The sequence below is a fragment of the Lissotriton helveticus genome, chromosome 5_1 (assembly GCF_964261635.1).
Source record: "Lissotriton helveticus chromosome 5_1, aLisHel1.1, whole genome shotgun sequence".
Lineage (NCBI taxonomy): Eukaryota > Metazoa > Chordata > Amphibia > Caudata > Salamandridae > Lissotriton > Lissotriton helveticus.
Genome location: NC_136065.1, coordinates 48,684,048 through 48,707,978, shown reverse-complemented (window position 1 = coordinate 48,707,978; position 23,931 = coordinate 48,684,048).

Below are 23,931 nucleotides of genomic sequence, written 5' to 3'. Positions count from 1 at the left end.
TCTCTCCCATCGAAACATTAATTGTCAAGGTTACCTTTACATTTTTATTGTCGCCTGAAAACCTCTCAATGCACAAGGATATGTTCTTTGCAGTAGGTATCTCAACCCTCTGCGCTACTTCAGCATGAGTGGAAACAGTCCCTGGAAAAACGCCGATCTATCTCCTGCGGGAACATTAACCGCAAAAGTTACCTTTACATTTTTATTGTTGCCTAAAAACTCACAAACACACACGGACATTTTCTTTGCAGCAGGCACCTTAATCCTCTGCGCTACTCCCATCTCTCTCCAACAGGAACGTTAACCGCCAAAGTTACCTTTACATTTGTATTGTTGCCTAAAAACTTAGACACACAAGGACATGTTCTTTGCAGCAGGTATCTTAATCCTCTGCGCTACTTTAGCCTCACTGACAACAGTCACTAAATTAAACTTCCATCTCTCGCCAGCAGTTACATTAATCGCCTAAGTTCCCTATACATTTTTATTGTCGCCTGAAAACCTCTCAATGCACAAGGAAATATTCTTTACAGCAGGTATCTTAATCCTCTGCAAAACTTTAGCTTGAGTGGAAACAGCCCCTGGATAAAACTCTGATCAGTCGCCTGCAGGAGCATTAACCGCCAAAGTTTCTTTTAAATTTTTATTGTTGCCTAGAAACTTACAGACACACAAGGACATGTTCTTTGCAGCAGGCACCTTAATCCTCTGCGCTACTTTAACATGAGTGGAAATAGCCACTAGATAAAACTCCCATCTCTTTCCCGCAGATACATTATTTGCCAACCAGTGGCGTCACTATGGGGTTGGTGTCACCCGGTTGCGGGTAACTCATGGTGTCACCCCTCACGACTTACAGCATGGACCACCTCTGTCGGAAATGTACGGCGCTAGGTACTGTCTTACTCCCTCTAGCTCCCTCTCTCTGTCTAGCTCCCTCTCTCTGTCTTACTCCCTCTAGCTCCCGCTCTCTCTCTTACTCCCTCTAGCTCCCTCTCTCTCTCTTACTCCCTCTAGCTCCCTCTCTCTCTGTCTTGCTCCCTTTAGCTCCCTCTCTCTGTCTTACTCCCTCTAGCTTCCTCTCTCTCTCTCTTACTCCCTCTAGCTCCCTCTCTCTGTCAAGAGCCCTCTAGCTCACTCTCTCTCTGTCTTACTCCCTCTCTCTGTCTAGCTCCCTCTCTCTCTGTCTTGCTCCCTCTAGCTCCCTCTGTCTCCCTCTCTCTGTCTTACTCCCTCTAGCTCCCTCTCTCTCTGTCTTACTCTCTCTAGCTCCATCTCTGTGTAGCGCCCTCTAGCTCCCTCTCTCTCTCTTACTCCCTCTAGCTCCCCCTCCCTCTGTCTTGCTCCCTCTCTCTCTATCTTAATCCCTCTAGCTCTCTCTCTCTGTCTAGCTCCCTCTCTCCCTGTCTTACTCCCTCTAGCTCCCTCTCTCTCTGCCTTACTCCCTCTAGCTCCCTCTCTCTCTGTCTTACTCCCTCTAGCTCCCTCTCTCTGTCTTGCTCCCTCTAGCTCCCTCTCTTACTCCTTCTAACTCCCTCTCTCTCTGTCTTACTCCCTCTTGCTCCCTCTCTCTCTGTTTTACTCCCTCTAGCTCCCTCTCTCTGTCTTACTCTCTCTAGCTCCCACTCTCTCTCTTACTCCCTCTAGCTCCCGCTCTCTCTCTTACTCCCTCTAGCTCCATCTCTCTGTGTAGCTCCCTCTAGCTCCCTCTCTCTCTCTTACTCCCTCTAGCTCCCTCTCCCTCTGTCTTGCTCCCTCTCTCTTTATCTTAATGCCTCTAGCTCCCTCTCTCTGTCTAGCTCCCTCTCTCTCTGTCTTGCTCCCGCTAGCTCCCTCTGTCTCCCTCTCTCTGTCTTACTCCCTCTAGCTCCCTCTCTCTCTGTCTTACTCCCTATAGCTCCCTCTCTCTCTGTCTTACTCCCTCTAGCTCCCTCTCTCTTACTCCCTCTAGCTCCCTCTCTGTCTTGCTCCCTCTATCTCCCTCTCTCTCTGTCTTACTCCCACTAGCTCCCTCTAGCTCCCTCTCCGGCTTGGTCCCTCTAGCTCCCTCTCTCTGGCTTGCTCCCTCTAGCTCCCTCTCTCTCTCTCTTACTCCCTCTCTCTCTGTCTTGCTCGCTCTAGCTCCCTGTAGCTCCCTCTCTCTCTATCTTACTCCCTCTAGCTCCCTCTCTCTGTCTAGCTCCCTCTCTCGCTGTCTTACTCTCTCTAGCTCCCTCTCTCTCTGTCTTACTCCCTCTAGCTCCCTCTCTCTGTCTAGCTCCCTCTAGCTCCCTTTCTCTTGCTCCCTCTAGCTCCCTCTGTCTCCCTCTCTCTCGGTCTTACTCCCTCTAGCTCCCTCTCTCTTGCTCCCTCTAGCTCCTTCTGTCTCCCTCTCTCTCTGTCTTACTCCCTTTATCTTCCTCTCTCTCTGTCGTACTCCCTCGAGCTCCTCTCTCTGTCTTCCTCCCTCTAGCTCCCTCTCTCTCTCTTATTCCCTCTAGCTCCCTCTCTCTCTGTCTTACTCCCTTTAGCTCCCTCTCTCTCTAGCTTACTCCCTCTAGCTCGCTCTCTCTGTCTAGCTCCCTCTCTCTCTGTCTTGGTCCCTCTAGCTCCCTCTGACTCCCTCTCTCTCTGTCTTACTCCCTCTAGCTCCCTCTCTCTGTCTCGCTCCCTCTAGCTCCCTCTCTCTCTGTCTTACTCCCTCTAGCTCCATCTCTCTGTCTAGCTCCCTCTCTCTCTGTCTTACTCCCTCTAGCTCCCTCTGTCTCTGTCTAGCTCCCTCTCTCTCTCTGTCTTACTCCCTCTAGCTCCTCTCTCTCTCTGTCTTACTCCCTCTAGCTCCCTCTCTCTCTGTCTTACTCCCTCTAGCGCCCTCTCTCTCTGTCTTGCTCCCTCTAGCTCCCTCTCTCTTATTCCCTCTAGCTCCCTTTCTCTCTGTCTTGCTCCCTCTCTCTCTGTCTTGCTCCCTCTCTATCGTACTCCCCCTAGCTCCCTCTCTCCGTCTAGCTCCCTCTCTCTCTCTCTGTCTTACTTCCTCTAGCTACCTCTGTCTCCCCTCTCTCTGTCTTACTCCCTCTAGCTCCCTCTCTCTCTGTCTTTCTCCCTCTAGCTCCCTCTCTCTCTGTCTTTCTCACTCTAGCTCCCTCTCTCTCTGTCTTACTCCCTCTAGCTCCCTCTCTCTCTCGTCTTCTTACTCCCTCTAGCTCGCTCTCTCTCTCGTCTTCTTACTCCCTCTAGCTCCCCCTCTCCCGCACATTACACTCTCTGCCGCTTTCATATGGTTTCTCTTTTAAAGCTTTTCAAAATGCAAAAAGAAATCTGTGTACAAGGCACCAGCGAGTTTGTAGACGTGAGAATTTTACGATATGAAACAGCTAAAGTAAAAGCTAATTTCCAATTCCAAGCGGTTAATACCCCCCCCCTCCCTGGCCCCCCCTCTTTAGCACCGTGTCTTTTTCCATATAAATGGCGGGGGCCCCTCATTACTACACTTTTCAAACTTTAACTAATGAGAACATTTTAATTCGAATAGGTGAGAAAATATCTCTGTTCGCTTTTGTTTTTTAAAGCGGATCGAGTCTCTCCGAGGCCTTCGGGTGCGGTGCAGGGGTGCCATGTACAGAGGCCTGCTGGGGGGAGGGGGGGGCGCAACCAGATGGTGTCACCCCCATGTGAGGGTGTCACCCGGTGCGGTCCGCACCCCCGCACCCCCCTAGTGACGCCACTGTTGCCAACGTTACCTTTACGTGGGACTTTAATGCTGTTAGATGTCGGTTTGGACAGGTCGCACCCACCCCTGCACGGTACTAATAGTAGTAAACAGGCGGATGCTCTAAGAAGTTGGGCAATGGGATGGAATATTGGTGATTCCTGGAGAATGAAGCATCCAGACAGTTTGGAATACTCCTCCTACTCCCACCCCCACGGCCTACATACACGCATTGACAGGATATTTTGCTCTATGAGGCTGATGCCCAATGTGACAGACACAACGTACCTCGGGAAGACCCTTTCAGATCACAATCCACTGGAAGGTACCCTCACATGGGGGCGGATACCCACACCAATACCTACATGGAGATTGCAGCCGTCGTTATTGGAAGATTCTGTCTTTCAGGTACTCGAAACAAGGCGATTACTAACTATTTTACAGAAAATGCCAACACTGCCAGCACAAGACCGATGGAATGGGATGCTTTTAAGACAGTTATTAGGGAAGTTGCAATCAGCACAAGAGTAGGGGAGCCCTCAGCATTGTTAGATAAACTCACAGCACTAGAAAACAGGTTAGGTACTCTCGAAAGGGAGGCATTGACAAATGACACTAGTAAGGAGGAATTACAAGAAGCACACATACAACATGCTGAATTATTAGAAGACCTTAGAGTATTGACTACCAGCTGTATACACAAAAGCAGCATGCGGAAGCAGATAGGGCGGGAGTGTTACTAGCGAGAATTATCAGCAATACACTGACGGCTTCTCCTAATATAGGGGTAACTAACTCAGAGGGGGTTATTGTAAATACACAACTGGGCATTAATGAAGCATTTAAATTATACTACGAGACACTCTATATGACACCGCCACTCCTTTCCGAAAGGGACTTTGACACATTCTTTGAGGACCTCCAGCTTCTGCAATGGTTGGCAGGGCATAAGGAAGAACTAGATAAGCCTATTACGGAAGCGGGAATTAAAGCAGCAATCAAAGCGCTTCCTAGGCATAAAGCTCCGGGGTCGGATGGGCTGCCCGTAGAATTATATGTTACATATATGACAATATTAGCCCTGCACCTTCAAAAACGATATCAGGCATTGTTAGAAACTGGCAGGTTACCAGGCACAACACTTCAGGCTTTAGTGTTATCCCTATTGAAACCTGGCAGAAATAGCAGACATGTCGGGGTACAGACCTTTATCACTGTTAAACACAGACTACAAGATTCTCAGTAAGCTACTGGCTATTAGGATACAACAATGTATACCACAATTAATACATGCAGACCAACGTGGATTTGTGCCCGGCAGAAGTACAGCCCTAAATATTCATAGACTCCACCAACTAATGACAAAAGCATCTTCCCACATGAATACTCAAGGTTGTATATCACTAGACTTGCAGCAGGCGTTCAACTCTTTGCATTGGGGCTATATGTTCCGTGCTCTACTGAGCAATACATAAAATGGTTGGCTTTATTATATACTAACCCAACTGCGCGAGCCCGCACGGGGCCTTATATATCACCACAATATGTAGTGGCACAAGGTACGCGGCAAGGTTGCCCATTATCTCCTTTAATATTTGTCCTGGCCTTAGAACCTCTGTGGGCCAAACTTCGTCTACTTGCACCACAACACGGCACACGTATGGGGAACGAGACCCACATTGTTTGGGCTTACGCCGATGACATTAGATTGTATCTCGAGGACCTTAGCAAAGACCACACGCCTCTCCTGGATATATTTCAGAAGTTTCAATTGCTGTCTGGGCTCTCTATCAATGATACCAAATCCTACGCATATTCCTTTCTGGGTCAAAGGTTATATGACTCGCTGTATTTTGGTCCATGGAACTTTCAAACACCACAAACAACATTTAAATATTTAGGAATACATATCTACAGACAGACGGCAAATATGATAGATGGCAACATAACTAGAGTGATTAATACACTTCGATCACAAATTAGGTTTTGGACATCTTTACCTTTGTCAGACGCTGGGAGGATAACAATCACCAAAATGGTGATGCTCCCTAGATTACTTTATTATTTTACGAACCTGCCTATAATAGTTCCTACACACATATTTAAAACACTTGACACCTTACTGGTGGAGTTAATTTGGGGCACTGGAAGGCGCAGGATAGGATTATCCAAGCTACAGTTATACAATAGAAGCGGAGGAATGGGAGTGCCTATCTTTAAAATATACTGCTACGCCAGACAATTACACTGGATGGCCTAGTGGCTGGTGGGCCAGAATTTACAAAAACTCGGTATGTCCCAAAGAGAATGGAATGGGAGTAAGTTACATACACTTCTTCTGCCAAATGCAAGGGTGCCACCAAACACACCTCCGTTACTAAAAGTGGCTTTGCAATACTGGAGAAAGGCACTGTGTTATACTAAACAACAAATACCGTATGCTCCAAACCTACCACTGATAGGCATACCCTTGCCACTAGAGATAGTGTATAAACGACGAGTTTCGGTCTGGTCGGAATCAGGGGTGAATACAGTAGGAATGCTGTTTGCAGACGGTACGCTGTCAGACCACTCTACCTTTGTGAGAGAACAGGAAGTGCCAAGCGTACTTTTCTTGATGCATGCACATATACTGAGATTTATTCGTAGTACCTGCGCGCCGGATGGCCAAGCACCTACGACACACGAGCTGGTGCACATGCTATACTTGATGGGGAATGGGAGTTGTTTAACAAAATGTTTAGCTCATGGGATTAAATCGCGCACAGCAACATCACTACAGACTCTTAGGGAAAGATGGAATGCGAATGTAGGCAGGGTATTAACAGACAAGGAATGGTCAACCATTACGGAATATCCTAGAAAGGTGTCGCGTAACCCGAAGTTTAAATGTATTCAAATAATGATACTACACCGCGCATATTTATCCCCCATAGATTCAGTGTGATGTTTGCGGATGTGGCTGATCTATGCCCTCGCTGTCAGGAACCAAATGCTGATATGGTCCACATGATATGGTCATGCCTAAAATATCGCATTACTGGTATACAATACATACCATAGTAGCTACGATAGCACCGGGGAAACGAATAAATACACTAGACTCCTGCTCGCTAGGTGTGGGTCTTAAAAGAAAAAGTGGGAGCCCTACAACTCGCTTTCTTACTCTGATGCTGTTACTGGCTAAAAGAACAATAACAATGCGCTGGAAAACGAAGAAAGCGCCAACGGTTTCAGATTGGTATAACGAAGCCCTTAGATGGGTAGAGCTGAAGGTAAAGATATACAAAGTGAGGAACGTGGGGGATTACGTAAGAAACCTATTTCACTTGAATGGAATGTACTAATGGAGGAGTTTAAAAGGACAGAAATTAATGCATTCACATAGGACAAATGTTTAATTGTAAATATACATATAATTAGTGTGTGCAGTCAGGGCGGAAGGATGTTGATACTGAAACACAAGTATTATGCTAAGGTTGCACCTCACAGGGGACTGGACATATAATGGTGCCTCCTGCTCTTAAGAGGCATATAAGCGAGGCCGAGCTGGGGGGGGGGATTACATTATATGTTACTTTGGTTTATTAGACTAGAACATGGACAGGATTGTATGCCCTAATACAAGATTGTGTTGAGAGTCATATATATATATATGTAGTGGCAATATGAGTGTAATAGAGATATATGTATGCAGTAAGAACACCAAGTGAGATGTTATAATATTGTGATGCTTAATTAAACTGCTGTTCAAGGTAACTCATTGACAGGATATAAAGTTATACAATAGAAATGTCTAATGTACAATCTAATCACTTGCTGTTTGAAACATGCACAAAATCTTAATAAACTATGTTTAAAAAAAAAGGTTACCTTTACATTTTAATTGTCGCATGAAAACCTCTGGACACACAAGGACATATTTCTTTGCAGCAGGCATCTTAATCCTCTGCGAAACTTTAGGTTGAGTGGAAACAACCACTGGATAAAACTCTGATCCGTCTCCTGCAGGAACATTAATTTCCAAAGTTAACTTTACATTTGTATTGTTGCCTCAAAATCTCAGGACACACAAGAACATGTTCTTTGCAGCAGGCATTTTCATCCTTTGCGCTACTTTAACACGAGTTGAAACAGGCACGAGATAAAACTTCCTATCACTCTTTCGCAGAAACATTAATTACCAAGGTTACCTTTACATTTTTATTGTCGCCTGAAAACCTCTAGACATATAAGGACATGTTCTTTGCAGCAGGGCTCTAAATCCTCCGCGTCACTTTAACATGAGCCGGAACAGCCACTAGATAAAATCTACTGTCTCGCTCCAGCAGGAACTTTAATCGCCAAAGTTCCCTTTACATTTTTATTGTCACCTGAAAGCCTCTGAACACACAAGGACATATTCTTTGCAGCAGGCACCTTAATCCTCTGCGCTCCTTTAGCATGAGTGAAAACAGCCACTAGAAAAAACTTCCGCTCTCTCTCACAGAAACATTAATTGCTTTGGTTACCATTAAATTGTAGTTTTTGCCTGAAAACCACTCGATGTACAAGGGCATGTTCTTTGCAGCAGGCATCTGAATCCTCTGTGATCCTTTAGCATGAATGGTAGCAGCCACTAGATAAAGCTTCCATTTCTGTCCTGCAGGAAGATTAATCGCCAAATTTACCTTTACATTTTTATTGTTGCCTGACAACCTCTGAACACACAAGGACATGTTCTTTGCAGCAGGCATCTTAGGGCCATATGTATCAAGGCGAATTGTGATCGCAAACACTGACATTCACAGATCTTTAGCGTTTGCGATCGGATTATTCAAAGTGTCATGTGGCGCACACACATGCCCTTAGGGCATGCATGTGTGCCACATGAGCACCCATGCTCATTTCAGGGGTGCAGCAGGGCGTCCTTTTGACACACTGGCACACTTGAAATAGCATTCTCAATTTGCGATTCAATAATTGGGAATCACAAATTGAGAATGTCTTCCTATTCATTCCTATGAGCCTCTAGGCCCATAGGAATGAATGGGGAGGTATTCTTTAATTGCGAATCACAATTTGCAATTTGCAATTAAGGAATATGTAAGATTCGCAAACTTTACTACAAATCCAGAGCTATGCCAACACCTGTTGGAGTCTGAGTTCTCTGATCCTAGGAAGCTTGCACGGGAGGCAGACCTTGTGGTGGATTCCAGAGGGTCTGGAGAGGCATGGGGGAGTGACCCTAAGAGGAATGGTGCAGGTGTCTTCCAACCCAGAGTGGTGGAAGTGGCTCAGAGTAGCCCAGCTAGGTCCCCTTATAGTGAGGAGGTTGTAGGGCCTCACATCCTGTCTCACAGGAGAAGGAGTAAGACTGGGTCGTATTCCGAGCCCCAACCTGAGTCTCCAGTACTGGATGGTTCCTTACGGGAACACCAGGTAGGAAGCCTAGTCTGTCCTGATGGACCCTCCATTGAGGGGGATCTCTCCGTGTTAGGTGAGCTGGGAGTGTCTGTAATCAGCCCTCCATCAGTTCTGGTGTCTGGCAGTGTCACTCCTAAGTGGAGGGTGCAGAAGTCCAGATTGAGGGGCGAGAGGGGGAAAGAGTCCCCAGTGGAAGAACCAGTGGGTCAGGGGCCAGTCAGAAGGGCTGAGTTACCAAGGAGTGACCATGATGACACCACTTCTGTCCTGGGGGATCTTCACGCACTGTCAGATGGACAGGGGTCGGGAGATCTGCGCCAGGCAGACTGTCACATGACACATGAGTTATGTGTCACCCTCGGGGAGGGTATATCTACTCCCCAGAAAGTCCTGGTTCACCAGGTATTTGCTCAGCCTCAGGGTTTCGTCCCTGGGTTGGGAAGCCAGGTTCAGGTGCTGCCTGACCTGGAGGGAAGGACAACTGCAATCAGTGTCCATACCGGTTTGTCTTCTGGGGGCACCGCTCCACGTGGGAAGGTGCAGGACTCCAGTAATGGGGACAGGGAGAGGGCAGCCTCACCCCTGACCTCTGTCCAGTCTAAGGGTACAGACCCTAGGCTGGGATCCCATTTGCAGGATAGAACCCCTCAACTGGTGGGCGAATTGTGCAGGACACCTGCCACAGGTGCCCTGACAATTCTGGAAGGGGGTACCGCTCCAGGTGGGAGGATACAGAGCCCAGAGGAGGAGGAGCGGGTGTGGGAAAGTCCACTCAAGTCTCCGGTCCAGCCGCCGGGTACCGGCCAGGGGCTGGTGGGTCAGTGTCAGGATATAATACCTGACAGGAGGGAGAGTGGACAAAGGGTGCCAAGCACCTGGGGCTACTGCCCCCGCTCTCTGACGCCACCAAGTTTTGAGAGCCCTTAGAGGCATAAGGCCTGGGTCTCATCACTGACCACTGTCAGTGGCCACTGTGGCTTGCTGTCTGTTGGTTGGGATACAGCTGTGAGCACGCTAAGGTTAGGTGCTGCACCGATGGTGTCCACAATTAGGAGAAGGGTTCCCCATGGGTTAGTTGGTCGGCCCGGAGAGTATGGACAGAGGGATCCAAATGGGTTCAGATTGGCGTAGAACTGGAGTATGCCCCTTCTGTTGCGGGCTTGGGTCCATGTTCTATCGCCCAAAGCAGGGAAGCCCATCAAGGAAGTGATTGGTCTACCCTGCATTTTCACTGGAAGGGGGTTGTGTTGGACTTGCCCCTTTTTGCAAGGTCATCCCTGAACTTTTTGCCTTCCTCCTGTATTTCTTCTGACCTGTTGTTGGATGTTTTATGACTCTGGGCACTTTACCACTGCTGGTCAGTGCTAAAGTGCATATGCTCTCTATGTTAAATTGATGTATGGATTAGTGACTTCACGATTGGCTTATGTGATTTACTTGTCAGACCCTAGTATAGTGCACCATGTGTGCCCAGGGTCTGTAAATCAAATGCTGTTGGTGGGCTTGAAGCACTGGTTGTGCCACCTACAGAAGCAGCTTGCAATGTGTGTCTCAGGCCTGCCATTGCAGAGCCTGTGTGCAGTCTAGTACTTCCATGTCGGCTTGGTAAGTGCACCCACTTGCCAGTCCCTAAACCTTCCCTTTTGTACATGTTAGTCACCCTTAAGGCAGGCCCAAGGTACCCCCAGGGTTAGCGTGCATTGTATGTAATAGGTAGGACATGCCATGATGTTTGTGGCATGACCTGATAGTGAATTACAGACAATTTTGTTTTTGACTATTGCAAGGGTACCTGTCTAAAGAGGCCAGAATAGGCAGTTTGATTAGAACATCTTAATAGCCTAACTGACACAGGGAACTAGGTAGAAAACGAGTTTAGTATGCCTGAACTCAGTATGATAAAATACATCTTTTAGTGTAGTTGGTTTTGACATTCTGTGTTTGAAAATACCACTTTTTGAAAGTAGGTATTTTCTTTCCTAACCATCCAGCCTGCCTCAGCTAGGGTTGTGAATTGCATGTCTGGTTTGTGAGTGATAGGGGCTGGGGGGCTCCAGGATACAGGGTGAGTCAGCACTAGGCTGAATAGGGCGATCTACCTGAGGAGTGGTGGGAGGAGTAGCACCTGGGCCTGAAAAGGCTGTGCCTGCCTAACATATTGCTGGATCCACCTCCTGTGGTGCGTCTGATGACCCTGGCCCACACTGACAAATGAAGAAGTTGTGCACCGGCAGAGTGCACCCAGAACTGATTTTGACTTGACACAGACACCCTCTGCCTTCAGAGGACAACAGATTTTGCAGTATAAATATTGGGGCCCAGACTCCAGGACTTTAGATCACTTCTGGGAACACAAGACAAACCTTTGCCAAGGCGAAGATCCAAAGGAGGCTGCAGGAGTTTGGACTGCCCCTCTGCCAGCGTGCTGTGTTGAGTTGGCCTGTAGTGGTTTCTTCATTGCCAAGGAAAGGAGAAGGAACTTTTAAGGAACTTTCATCATCTTGCAGAATATTTCTCTGAGAGCTTGAATTTGAGCTTGCCTCCTGTCTGAAATATGAGGGATACAAGACTTCACCCCTTCTGCTTGCCTGAATATGGAACTTGCTGTTTTAGTCGGTACTAAAGGAAATTGCAACATCGACGCCTGCGAGCGACATCGTAACCTGCCATAAGCCGTGAGCAGTGCTCCGACTTACGACGTAGGCCCAACGCCTGCTGCTGTGCCGTATCGACTCCCAAACCGACATCATCGCGGAGCCGATATCGACGAAGGTGGCCAAGAACTCATTGACACAGTGATATCGTAAGGAATGGTGGTTTCTGTGCCAACATAACGTCACTTCCTCTACGGTTAGAAACCAACGCCTCCCCAGCCTGCGAAGCATCCAGGACACTGATGCATCATCTCCCCCGAAGCAAGGAACCGACGCTGCAACGTGCCAACAACAACGCATCTCCCTGACGCTGTGAGCAGTCTTTGTTTTCGCTTTCCAAGGTACTGTTTTGTTGGGGTCGGTTTTGACTCCGGGCCCGACGCTGCGCACCTCGCAGTAGGCGCCCCACTTTGGAAACTCTTTGACCTCGACGTCGTGATAACTCCCGTTGGGGTTATCTGTTGCTAAAGACTGATTAAGTGAATTACCTATTCTTGAATTAGTTCTACCATCGTAATGTATTACTTGTAATTCCAGTATTGTGGATTTTTGTTGTTTGAGGTCTTGTGATAAGTCTTTAAAAAGAATACTTCTTTCTATACAACCCAATGTGGTGTCCATCTGTAGTGTTTTCACTGTATTACTGTATGGGTTCACAAATGCTGAACACACTGCCTCTGAGATGAGCCTGTCTGCTCGTGCCAAGCTACTAAGGGGGTGAGCAGTGGTTATCCAGGAGTGTAATCCCCTTTCCCTGACTTCGACACAAGGGTCCCTATTTGGTCAAAGGTCTATACCATTGACAACTGGTGACCCACAGGTCTAACATATTCCCACTACATATTCAAAGAATAAAAACCAAAGTAGGCAAGCTTTAGCGGCAGTTGCGCCACAATTTAGGAGATACAGAATTATTAAAGCATTTCCGCAATGAGAGACGTTGATTAAAAAGGAAGATCTGGAGATATAAAAAAGCCAAACAGGAAACATTATGGGCTCAGTTGATGCAAGCTACAAAAACAAATGATTCATAAAGATTTTGGAAACTCATTAACAATATCGAGAAACGTACTGGACCAGCAAATAATGCAAATATTTGCGAGTTTGAGTGGGTTCAGCATTTAAAATCACATTTTAAAGAAAGTTCCTTGGATATAATGAGCTTGCATCAGCCTTACAAAGATACCATGGCACCCTGTTTATATACTCCAGGGAAGATAGAAAAAGTTATCAAAAAGTCAAGAGCAGATTATGCCCCTGGCCCAAATGAACTACCACAGGCTCGTTTTAAGCATTCTTTATCTAGGTGGGCAGCCTTTTTGTCGTCACTGTATAACAACATTCTGGCAAGCAAGGTTACCTCCGAAAGCTGAAAGGGCTCAATAATCCATCCCATTTATAAAGGTGGAAAAGCATCTTCTCCCACCAACTACCGTCTATGTGCACTTTTGGATGTTGACCTTAAATTCCTCTCTACTCTACTGTTACACGATCTGGAATCTTGGGCACATAAAAACGGAAGACTTCCACCAAATCAAACTTGCTTTTTAAGGGGTCACAGTACTATTACCAACATCATGGCGGTGGGCCTGATATTGAATAGAGAAAAGGCAACTGGTACATTGCTTTATATGTGCTTTGTTGATTTCAAGGCAGCTTTTGACTGTGTTCCACGTTGTAGTCTATGGGCAAAACTCCATTGATGGGGAATTCCATCTACCGTCCTGCGAGCAATTAGATTAATATACTCTGATACGTGGGTTAAAATCAAGATTGGAAATGGTGCCCATGTATCAGAGAAAGTTCAATCAATGTTGGGCTTAATGCTAGGCTGTGTGTTAGCACCCCTTTTGGTTGCAGATCTCTCGACGGAGTTGGATGAGCTGACGGCGCATGCCCCGAGCCTGGGTGGACAGCAATTGTCAAATCTTCTCCATGCAGATGGTGTATTACTACTTAGCAATACACAAACAGGACTTCAAAGCCTTCTTAACAGTCTTGGCGTTTACGCAGAGTAGAATGGCCTGACAGTAAATAGCAAAAAAACGAATGTGATTGCTTTTAACCGGCGCGCAAAAAAGAAAAACTGCGAATGGTACCTCGGCAACACTATTATAAATGAGACATCTACCTATGTATATTTAGGGATAAAAATAGATGCAAGTGGAACATTTGTACCCCAAAGAAAGACAATTAAGGGGAAAGCCCAAACAATTAATTCTGCCTTTTCAGCACGGGCAAGATCCATCCGAGGCCACAATTTGATACCTTTGGGAGCAGTACGTAAGGCTAAACTTAAACTTCTGTAGTAAGGGATCTCTGTGTATAGTCATAATCTAGTGAATAGTCCCGCCCATGTGCGTGGACCCCGGCAATCAAAAATAATCTCTTACGTTGTCAGAAAATTACAGACCTGCAAAGACACTTAAGAGAGAATTTAAAGACAAATAATGCAGGCTATATCCACAGGCTACACTGTCCAGTACTTCAACTAGAAATTCCACCAGAAAACACACAAATAGCACAGCCTGCCCAGTTTCTCCCATAGAGAAACTTGCCTCTACCAGTAAAAGCCTCTGGAATGATAAAGAGGAAGGCATGGACAGACAAGCCCCATAGGCTGCCATTATGTGGCTTAAATAGGATACTGTGCCTTTACAAGAGAACTTTCCAGAATTTCTCCCAGTATCCCAGAATGCACAGCAGGTCCCATTTACTTCCAGTTCTTCTTTCCGGCTCCTGCTAACAGGACCCTGGTGCATTGAGCTCTCCCTTTTTCAAGGGTTTATTGGATTTTTGTGCACTTTTGGCTTCAAAAGTGTTTTCAGTTGTGTACTTGGTGTTTCCCTTCACTTCTGTGTATTTGTTCAGGCTGTTTAGGGCTCTAAAATGCCTGCTCTCTTCGACAAGTGCCCAGCATGTGGAAGGAAGAAGGCCAAGACTGATCCACACGACGTCTGCATTCTCTGCCTCCCTGAAGCACATGTACCTGAAGATTGTGACATCTGCCAGACCTTTTCTACAAGGACCCTGAGGGACAGGCTGAAGATTAGGCTTCAAGGCCTGGAGGAGAGGCGACTGCAGGCTGCAGGTGGGTCTGGGCAGGCTGGGAAGGCTCCCTCTGCCCCTGCTGAGGCCTCTGGGGGGCTCCCCAGAGGCAGGAAGCCCAGCAAACGGTCCCGGTCTCAGTCTACGTCGATTGCAGCGACGACGACGTCGAGAGGGATGACTACGGTGTGTTCCCCATCTCCCCGGGGCTCCGGGTCGAGACAGCGTGGAAGGGCGACGTCAAGAGGCCTGGGTAGGCCGCCGTCGAAATCACCGCCGACGGCGTCTTCGTCATTGTCGCCGTCGAAGCGACATCGCCGTCGAGCAGACGGTCGCCATCGAGGGGCTCCTCGACGTCGAGGACCGCGAGAAAACGGTCGACGCAGAGGAGGAGTCGACGCTCGTCGTCGAGGACGGACCGTTCGTCGTCGAGGTGGCGGCGTTCGGCATCGAGGAAGGAGGCCTCAACGTCGAGGAAGCGGCGTTCGATGCCGGAGTCACGGGGTCGACGAAAAAGCAACGCTCGACGTCGAGGAGAAAGAGATCGCCGTCTCTGAGGCTTTCTGCATCTCCTAAGCGCCGCAGAAGGAGTTCTGGCGCCAAAAGCCACACTGGGTCTGGAGAAGGACGCCAGAGGCGTCGCTCATGTACTGGGGGGTCTGGTTCACAGTCCCCTCCTCCGGAGAAGTCACCGGGCTTGGTGTACTCGGTGGTTTATACACCACCTCGGCCTCAGATGCCTCCTCCTTTGCCTAAGGAGGATCCTCCCATCAATCCTCCTCTTCCTCCTCTGCCTCCACTTCCTCTACTTCCTCCAGCGGGACAACCTCCGCCACCGGTCCCACCTCATAGGCCCGCGCCTCGGCCGGAGATGCCTCCTGTCCTACCACCGAGATCGGTGTCCCTGCCTTCGCTCCCTACACCGCCTAAGGGGACTCCAAAACCTAAACCCCAGGATAGGCCACGGAAAACGCCTCCACGGAAACCTGCGGAGTGCCCACGTACTGGGAGATCGCGATCACGTTCCCGGAGGAGGGAACGCTTGCGCAATGGGTCATCCACAAGGTCAAGACGGCTCCACAGGAGGCACAGGTCTCGTTCCCGGACAAGGTCTTCAGGGACCAGAGACTATTCCCCGACTTTGTCGGAGTCACCGGAAACAAGGGTTTCACCGATTGATGATCTGGTGTCTTTCCATGACGTCCTTTTACGAGGTGCACCAAAATTGGGCATCTCGTTGACAGTGCCCACACCCAAGACGTCGGTGATCTTTGAGACGCTGCACCAGAAACATCTGTCTCGGCCGTTACTGCCACTGGTACCGGGCCTGGAAGAACCGGCCATGAACCTTTTTCTCACCCCGGCGGTGACTAAGGCGGCCCCCTTGAGACTGCAGAAAAAATACCGGGCTCCCGACTCGGATCCGGCTTTTCTAAGGGTGGACCCTTCTCCAGACTCTGTGATTGTGACGGCGGCTCGTAAACAGCATGCCACCACTCCGTCCTCCACAGTTCTGCCAGATAAGGAATCTAGGTGGCTGGATTCTTCAGGGAGAAAGGTTTGTGGGACGTTGGCAACTTCCATGAAAGCTGCGAGTGCCACGGCCTTGTTGGGACGCTATGATCGAGCACTCTGGGAATCTCTGCAGCAGTTTGTGGAACATCTGCCGCGTGATAAGCGAGAGGACTTCCAAGAGGTGTTGAATGAGGGGGTGTTGGTGGCGAATCAGGTCATCAGTGCTGCAGCCAACTCTTCCCTTCTGGCGGCGCATGGTTTCTGCCATGGAATTAACCAGCGATGACACGCCTGGCTCCGCCTCACGTCATTAAAACCGGACGCACAACAAAGGGTTGACGATCTACCATTCTTTGGCGAGACCCTATTTGGAAAACATGCGGATGACGAAATGGCCCGCATGAAGGCGGAGGCCAAAACGCTCACGGCGGTGGGTTTCGAAAAAACCCAAGGAGACCAAGAAGTCGTACCGACCGTTCCAGCGACGGTTCGATGGCCAGGGCAGAGTTCGTGGCCTGTCTTCCGGACAACAGCAGCAGCAACAACCGCAGCAGTTCCGAAGACCGTTCCAGAAGCGCCAGAAAGGCAGAGGCGGCCACCAGTCGGCAACGGTGACTAAAGGCCCGGCCGGGTCTAGGCCCTGAGCGCTTACTTCCCCTACATCCGTTACCCACTCCGGTGGGGGGAAGCGTTCAATTTTTTCTGGCAGAGTGGAGAAAAATTACTCAGGACAAGTGGGTGCTGAATATTGTTTGCAATGGATACAGTCTTCGGTTCACCAGCCCGCCTCCATCAATCCCTCCGGTCAGCTCGCAGTTTCAGCTGCGCGAGCTCCAGGCGGAGGCCGATATCCTGTTAAGGAAAAGGGCGATAGAAGACGTACCTCGGTCTCAAAGAGGAAGAGGTCTGTACTCCCGGTTCTTCCTGGTTCGCAAAAACTACAAGAACGAGTTCAGGCCCATTCTGGATTTGCGACAAGCAAACAAGTGGATTCGCAGAGAAAAGTTTTGCATGCTGTTGTTGCATCAGATTTATCCTCAGCTGCAACGGGGAGACTGGCTGTGTGCCATAGACCTACAGGATGCATACTTCCATGTGCCCATTGCACACAAACACAGGAAGTTCCTGCGATTCCAAGTCGGCGCCAATCATTATCAATACACAGTACTGCCATTCGGACTGAAGTCTGCGCCGAGAACATTCTCAAAGTGCATGGCGGTGGTAGCGGCACACCTGAGGAAGAACAAGGTGTTTGTCTACCCGTACCTGGACGATTGGTTGATCAAGGCCTCCTCCTTCTCGGAAGCGCAAGCACACTTCCTGAAGACGTGCGTTCTCTTGAACAAGCTGGGGTTGCACATCAACATGTCCAAGTCTGTCCCGACTCCGACATTGCATACAGTACTTGGGAGCCTCCATCAAAACGCTGTCAGCAAGCGTGACTACCTTCGGAGGAGCGACGATTTTCACTGCTTCGGAAGGTTCAGGCTCTTATGACCACTCCATCTACAACAGTGAGGACGGTGTCTTCTCTACTGGGATCGATGGCCTCGTGTATCTTCTTAACACCTCATGCACATGAGACCGTTGCAAGAGTGCTTGGAGGACCAGTGGGATCAGAGGAAAGGATCTTGGGACGACAAGATACGACTGTCTCTGCATACTCTTCAGTCTCTGAAGTGGTGGTGTTCAGCGGAGAATCTCCTGAGAGGGGTTCCCTTCCGCAAGGACATTCCCACGCAGACTATCGTGACGGATGCGTCTCTCCACGGTTGGGGGCGCACTCCGGAGACTTACAGATTCAGGGGACATGGTCACAGACTGAGTGTTGGACCCGGCCTCATGGCGTGGTCCTACCCCTCCCGCATGGCGGGCCCAGGACGACATCGGCCCTCCATCGAGCCACGGTCACCCCCTGGGCACGACCCTACACGAACTACCGACGAGAGCAACCACCCTGGCAAACCACGGCTCTCCCCCCTGGAACATGGCGTACCCTGCACGCCCCACCACTGCCGGTCCGGCTACCACTCCGGATCACCCCTACAGGCCCGACTCCAGCTTGGGCCCATCAGGTTACGAGCACGAGGCCTCGCCCGACTCCATCTTGGGCCCATCACGTCCCGAGCACGTGGCCTCGGCCCCGGCCAAGGCCCCAGCGCAGCCCCGACATCGAGGCACCAAGATCCCCCCGGGTGGTAGAGTGGCCACTCAACGGATCCAAGAGGAGGGGAGTTTCGATGTCCCTCCAGCCGTCCCCGGACGCCTGGTATCGATCGCCCTCCGGCCTCCCTGGGCGCTGGCTCCACCCCCCTGCTGGGTGTCTGGACACCACCATCCCGGCCCCTCTGACCCCCAGGCGCGAGGGTCCGGACATCAAAGGACTCCAGTCCTATATCTGGGCCAGCCCTGGAGTAGGACGCCAGTTGTATCCTGGAGTCAAGAGCCCTGCTGACGCTGTCGTGGCTAACCCGAGAAGAACTCATTACCCTGAAGCCTGAACCCATCTTTGGAGCCTGCTGGCGCTGCCGCGGTCCATCTTAGCTGAACCATCTTTGGAGCCTGCTGGCGCTGCCGCGGTCCATCTTAGCTGAACCATCTTTGGAGCCTGCTGGCGCTGCCGCGGTCCATCTTAGCTGAACCATCTTTGAAGACTGCTGGCGCTGCCGCGGTCCATCTTAGCCGAACCATCTTTGGAGCCTGCTGGCGCTGCCGCGGCCCATCTTCGCCGAAACCACCTCGAGGCCTGCTGGCGCTGCCGCGGCCCCCTCTCCGTTAAAGACCATCTGTCGAGTCCTGCTGGCGCTGCCGCGGCTCGACCTCTCGGAACCCCCCGGCTCGAGGATTGAGAGCTGTGCGCAGGGTATCCCGTCCTTCACCAGTACTGAGACTGTCCCGCTACCCTGTCCCTTATTTGCAAGACTTTTCAGGTCCCTCGTTCTGCCTGTACATATCGCTGAAGACAAGCAACCTTTATTCTTAATAAAGCCTAAGAACTTATCCTCTTGTGTGGTGTCCATTTGTAGTGGTGTGGTTACTCTGCTGTACGATCCTAGGAGAGGACCCTCACCCAGGAGGCCTCTCGATAACGCTCGGCTACTTCTAGACGGAGGGGTGGACCTAGGGGTGGTCAGTCAGACATCTTCTGCCTCCCCCGGGATCGCCTTTCTAACATTGGTGGCAGGCGGTGCGATCCGAGCCAACGCAAATCGTACAGAGAGTGATTCACCCACTACCGATAAAAGCACACCGCGACCATGACTACTCAAGAAACCAGACCGCTTGCAGAATTCCGGAAAGAGAAAATGGAAGAGTACAGTCATAAGGAATTGAAACAATTCTGCAAAGACCTGGGCATCGCTACCACTGGCCTAAGCACCAAGGAAGACTTTAAATCAGCCCTGCAAACATGGGTGGAAGCCGAAGACACGCCACCCCAGAATGAAGATAACTCGGGCCAGAACGGACGCCCGGAGACCGACGCGTCCCCAGCGGGGGAAAGACCCGCACCCCTAGACACGGGCCTCTCCCACGAAGATGCCCGAGAACGAGAGAGGAACCGGCTCCACGAACTGGAGCTAGCCCGACTCCGGCGAGACGGAGAACTACAGCTGGCGGAAAGAAAAATGGCCCTCGAGAAACTACGGCTAGAAGGAGACCTGGAGGAGAAACGAAGACAAAGAGACCGCGAAGAAAAGAAACTCACGTTCGAGCATGAGCGTGGCTTAAAGGAACTACAGATCAAGGCCAAGACGAATGAGGCCAGCGCCTCCGGGGGCAAGACCTCGCCCCCTCCTGTGGACACGAAGGTGCACATACCCAAGTACTATAAGAACGACGAAATCCAACAGTGGTTCAAAGCCTATGAAGTAGCCATGACCGCCCATCGAGTACCCTTCAAGGACTGGGGCGCCGGCCTGTGGGGGAAGTTCGTCAACGAAGGGAGGGACGCCCTGCTAGAGCTCCCCGATGCCGAGATGACCTCGTACGAACACATGAAAACCGCCCTCCTCACTAGCTACGGACTCACCCCCGAAATGTACCGGCAGCGATTACGAGACTGTAAAAAAATCCCCGGTACCACATGGGTGGAATACGTGAACTTTTATAGCTGAGCCTTCGAGGGGTGGATCAGAGGCAGTCAGGTCACCACCTACCAGCAGTTGGTCGACCTCATTATATGGGAACATCTTTCCAACAACTGCTTCATCGAACTCCGGCAGCATCTCCTCGACAGCAAACTGACAGAGCCACGAAAACTCGCTGTCGAGGCTGATAGATGGGTGAGCACCCGAGTCCCCCGGAGTCCGATGGGAGACTACGGCCGGGGATCCCCGGGGAACCACCGACCACGAGGCGGCGGAGGAGGCCAGAGCAGGGGCCGAGACACCCCCACGGGGTCCTCCCCTACCTCCACTTCGCCAGCCCTGGGCCGAAGGGGGGCCCCTCCAGTACGACCGGGGCCCCGTCCGAACGTTACTTGCCACAGATGCCAGCGGCCAGGTCACTATGCTAATGATCCTCTATAACCGATGAACCAGCGACCCGGCACCACCGGTCCTCCAAACCGCCAGATCGCGGCCGCCGCCCTGGGTGAAGAAAGAGGCGAGCCGGCCGAGTGGGAGCCCGCCGCTATGGCCTTGGTGTGCCTGGGTGAAAGAGACATGATCCCCCGAGCCCCGATCCCAGGCGACACACAAAAGTACCGCCAATGGGTCACCATCAATGGACACCGGGCCGAAGTCCTCCGTGACACTGGAGCCAGCGTGACGGCGGTCCGCTGCCATTTGGTGACCCCTGAACAAATCCTACCCAACGTCCTGTGCCCAGTACGGTCGGCGGACAACTCCGAGAGCTTGTGCCAGATGGCCCGTATCCCCTTCGAATGGGGAGGAGTGTCGGGCATGCTGAAGGTGACCGTCCGGGGCGATGCCCCCATGGTCTGCCTCCTCGGGAACGACCTGGAAAGTTCCCCCTGGGCCCACGTCGAGCGGAGAGAGCATCTGGGGATGCTAGGCCTTCCCGAGTGGGCCTGTGCGACCACCCGATCCATGACCGCCCGGGCCTCCGTCCCGAACGAAGACACTCCGCCTGAAGAACCGGAGTGGCCCGCACCTCTGCCGCCCGCCGTCCCCGAGGACGCCGACCCTGAACCCGGGCCCCAAGGGCCCAACCACGAAGACCTCACCGAGCTCGGCCACCTTCCCGAACTAGCCCAATGGCGCCAAGAAGGTGGCCCCACCCGCGAGCAGTTCCGGCAGGAACAGAAAACGTGTCCCTCCCTCGAGGGAATCCGACAACAAGCCGCCACTCAAGCCGCCGGAGACCCATCGGGGTCCCAGTGGGTCTATTGGGACCACGATCTCCTATACAGTGAGCAGAAAATTGCCAAACTGGGGGCCAGCCGAGTGCTGGTGGACCCCTACGATTCAGAGACTTCCTCCTGAACCTGGCACACGACGTGCCCCTCGCCGGGCACCTGGGGCAGGATAAAACCTACAGCCGCCTGGTGACCCATTTTTACTGGCCGAAAATGCGCAACGATGTGAACAATCACTGCAGAACCTGTCCGACCTGTCAAGCCAGCGGGAAGAGCGGGGGGAGAGTCAAGGCCCCGCTCCAACCTTTTCCCGTGGTAACAACACCCTTCGAGCGAGTGGGGATCGACATAGTGGGGCCCTTGGACCCCCGCACCTCTCAGGGACACCGCTTCATCCTCGTTCTGGTGGACCACGCCACCCGCTATCCAGAAGCCATCCCCCTCCGAACCATCACGGCCCCCGTGGTGGGCCGAGCGCTAATGGGGATCTTCTCCAGAGTCTGCTTCCCCCGAGAGGTCGTGAGTGATCGGGGCACAAACTTTATATCTAAATATATGCGGTCCCTGTGGCAACAGTGCGGGGTCACATATAAGTTCACCACCCCGTATCACCCCCAAGGAAATGGACTTGTAGAGCGGTTTAACCGAACACTGAAGGGGATGATCAAGGGCTTAGAAGAGCCGCTACGACGCAGATGGGATGTCCTGCTGCCCTGCCTCCTGTTTGCCTATCGAGAGGTACCCCAGAAGTCCCTGGGGTTCAGCTCCTTCGAACTGTTGTATGGGCATCCTGTCCGAGGTCCCCTCAGCCTGGTCAAAGAAGGCTGGGGGACGGCTGTCCAAGATGCTCCAACGGATGTCTACCGGTACCTCCTGACCCTCCGCAACCAGACTCGGAAGTTCCGGGAACTTGCCGAGGCCAACCTGGAGGCCAGTCAGGAGGAGATGAAACGCTGGTATGACCAGAACGCCTCGTCCATCGAGTTCGAGCCGGGCCAGCAGATCTGGGTCATGTCCCCGGCCGAACCTTGTGCCCTCCAAGACAAATGGACGGGGCCCTTCAAAGTGGTGGAGCGCAAGAGCCCCGTCACTTACTTGGTGGACATGGAGTCCCCCAGGAACCCCCTCCGGGTTCTACACGCCAACCGCTCAAGCCTCACTTTGCCCGCACTGAACTGAGCCTGCTACTAGCTACAGATGACGGAGCTGAAGACGACTCCGAGCCCCTACCAGATCTCCTGAGCACCACCGAGAAGGACGGCTCCGTCGAAGGGGTCACGCTCTCCTCTACCCTGACCCCAGGACAGCACCAAGACTGCCGAAAGCTGTTGGGGCAATTTGCAGACCAATTTTCCCTCACTCCCGGGGTCACCCGGTGGTGTGTCCACGATGTAGACACCGGGGACAGCCCGCCTGTACGACACCGGGCTTTTCGAGTTCCCGACCGAGTTCGGGCCTGCATTCAGTCCGAAGTTGCCAAGATGCTAGCTCTGGGGGTAGTCGAACCCTCAAACAGTCCCTGGGCCAGTCCCGTTGTCCTGGTCCCTAAAGCCGGCGCACCCCCGGAGCTCCGGTTCTGTGTCGACTACCGGGGGCTGAATGCCGTCACCAGGACCGACGCCCATCCCATCCCCCGGGCAGATGAACTGATCGATCGCCTGGGGGCCGCCAAGTATCTCAGCACCTTCGACCTCACGGCCGGTTATTGGCTGATCGGCCTCACCCCTGGTGCACAAGAGCGATCTGCCTTCTCGACCCCCGACGGCCACTTCCACTTCAAAGTGATGCCCTTTGGCATGAAAAACTCTCCGGCCACCTTCCAGAGACTAGTAAATAGAGTGCTGGCGGAGCTAGAAGAGTTCAGTGCTGCATATCTGGACGATATTGCGGTATACAGCCGCCACTGGGACGAGCACCTGATACACCTCTGGGAGGTCCTGACGGCCCTCCGACGGGCCGGACTGACAATAAAAGCCAGCAAGTGCCAGATAGGCCATGGGTCCGTGACCTATCTGGGGCACCAAGTCGGGAGCGGCCAGGTGGCTCCCCTCCAGCCAAAGATTGACGCCATCCGGGCCTGGGAGCCCCCAGTCACCCAGACAGCAGTCCGAACCTTCCTGGGGCTCACTGGATATTATCTGCGCTTCATAAAAGACTATGGGAGCATTGTGGGGCCCCTCACAGAACTGACCTCCAAAAGACTACCACTGAAGGTGCACTGGACCCCCGAGTGCCAAGCAGCCTTCGAGACTTTAAAGACTGCCATGTGCACCACCCCTGTGCTCCAGGCCCCCGACTAC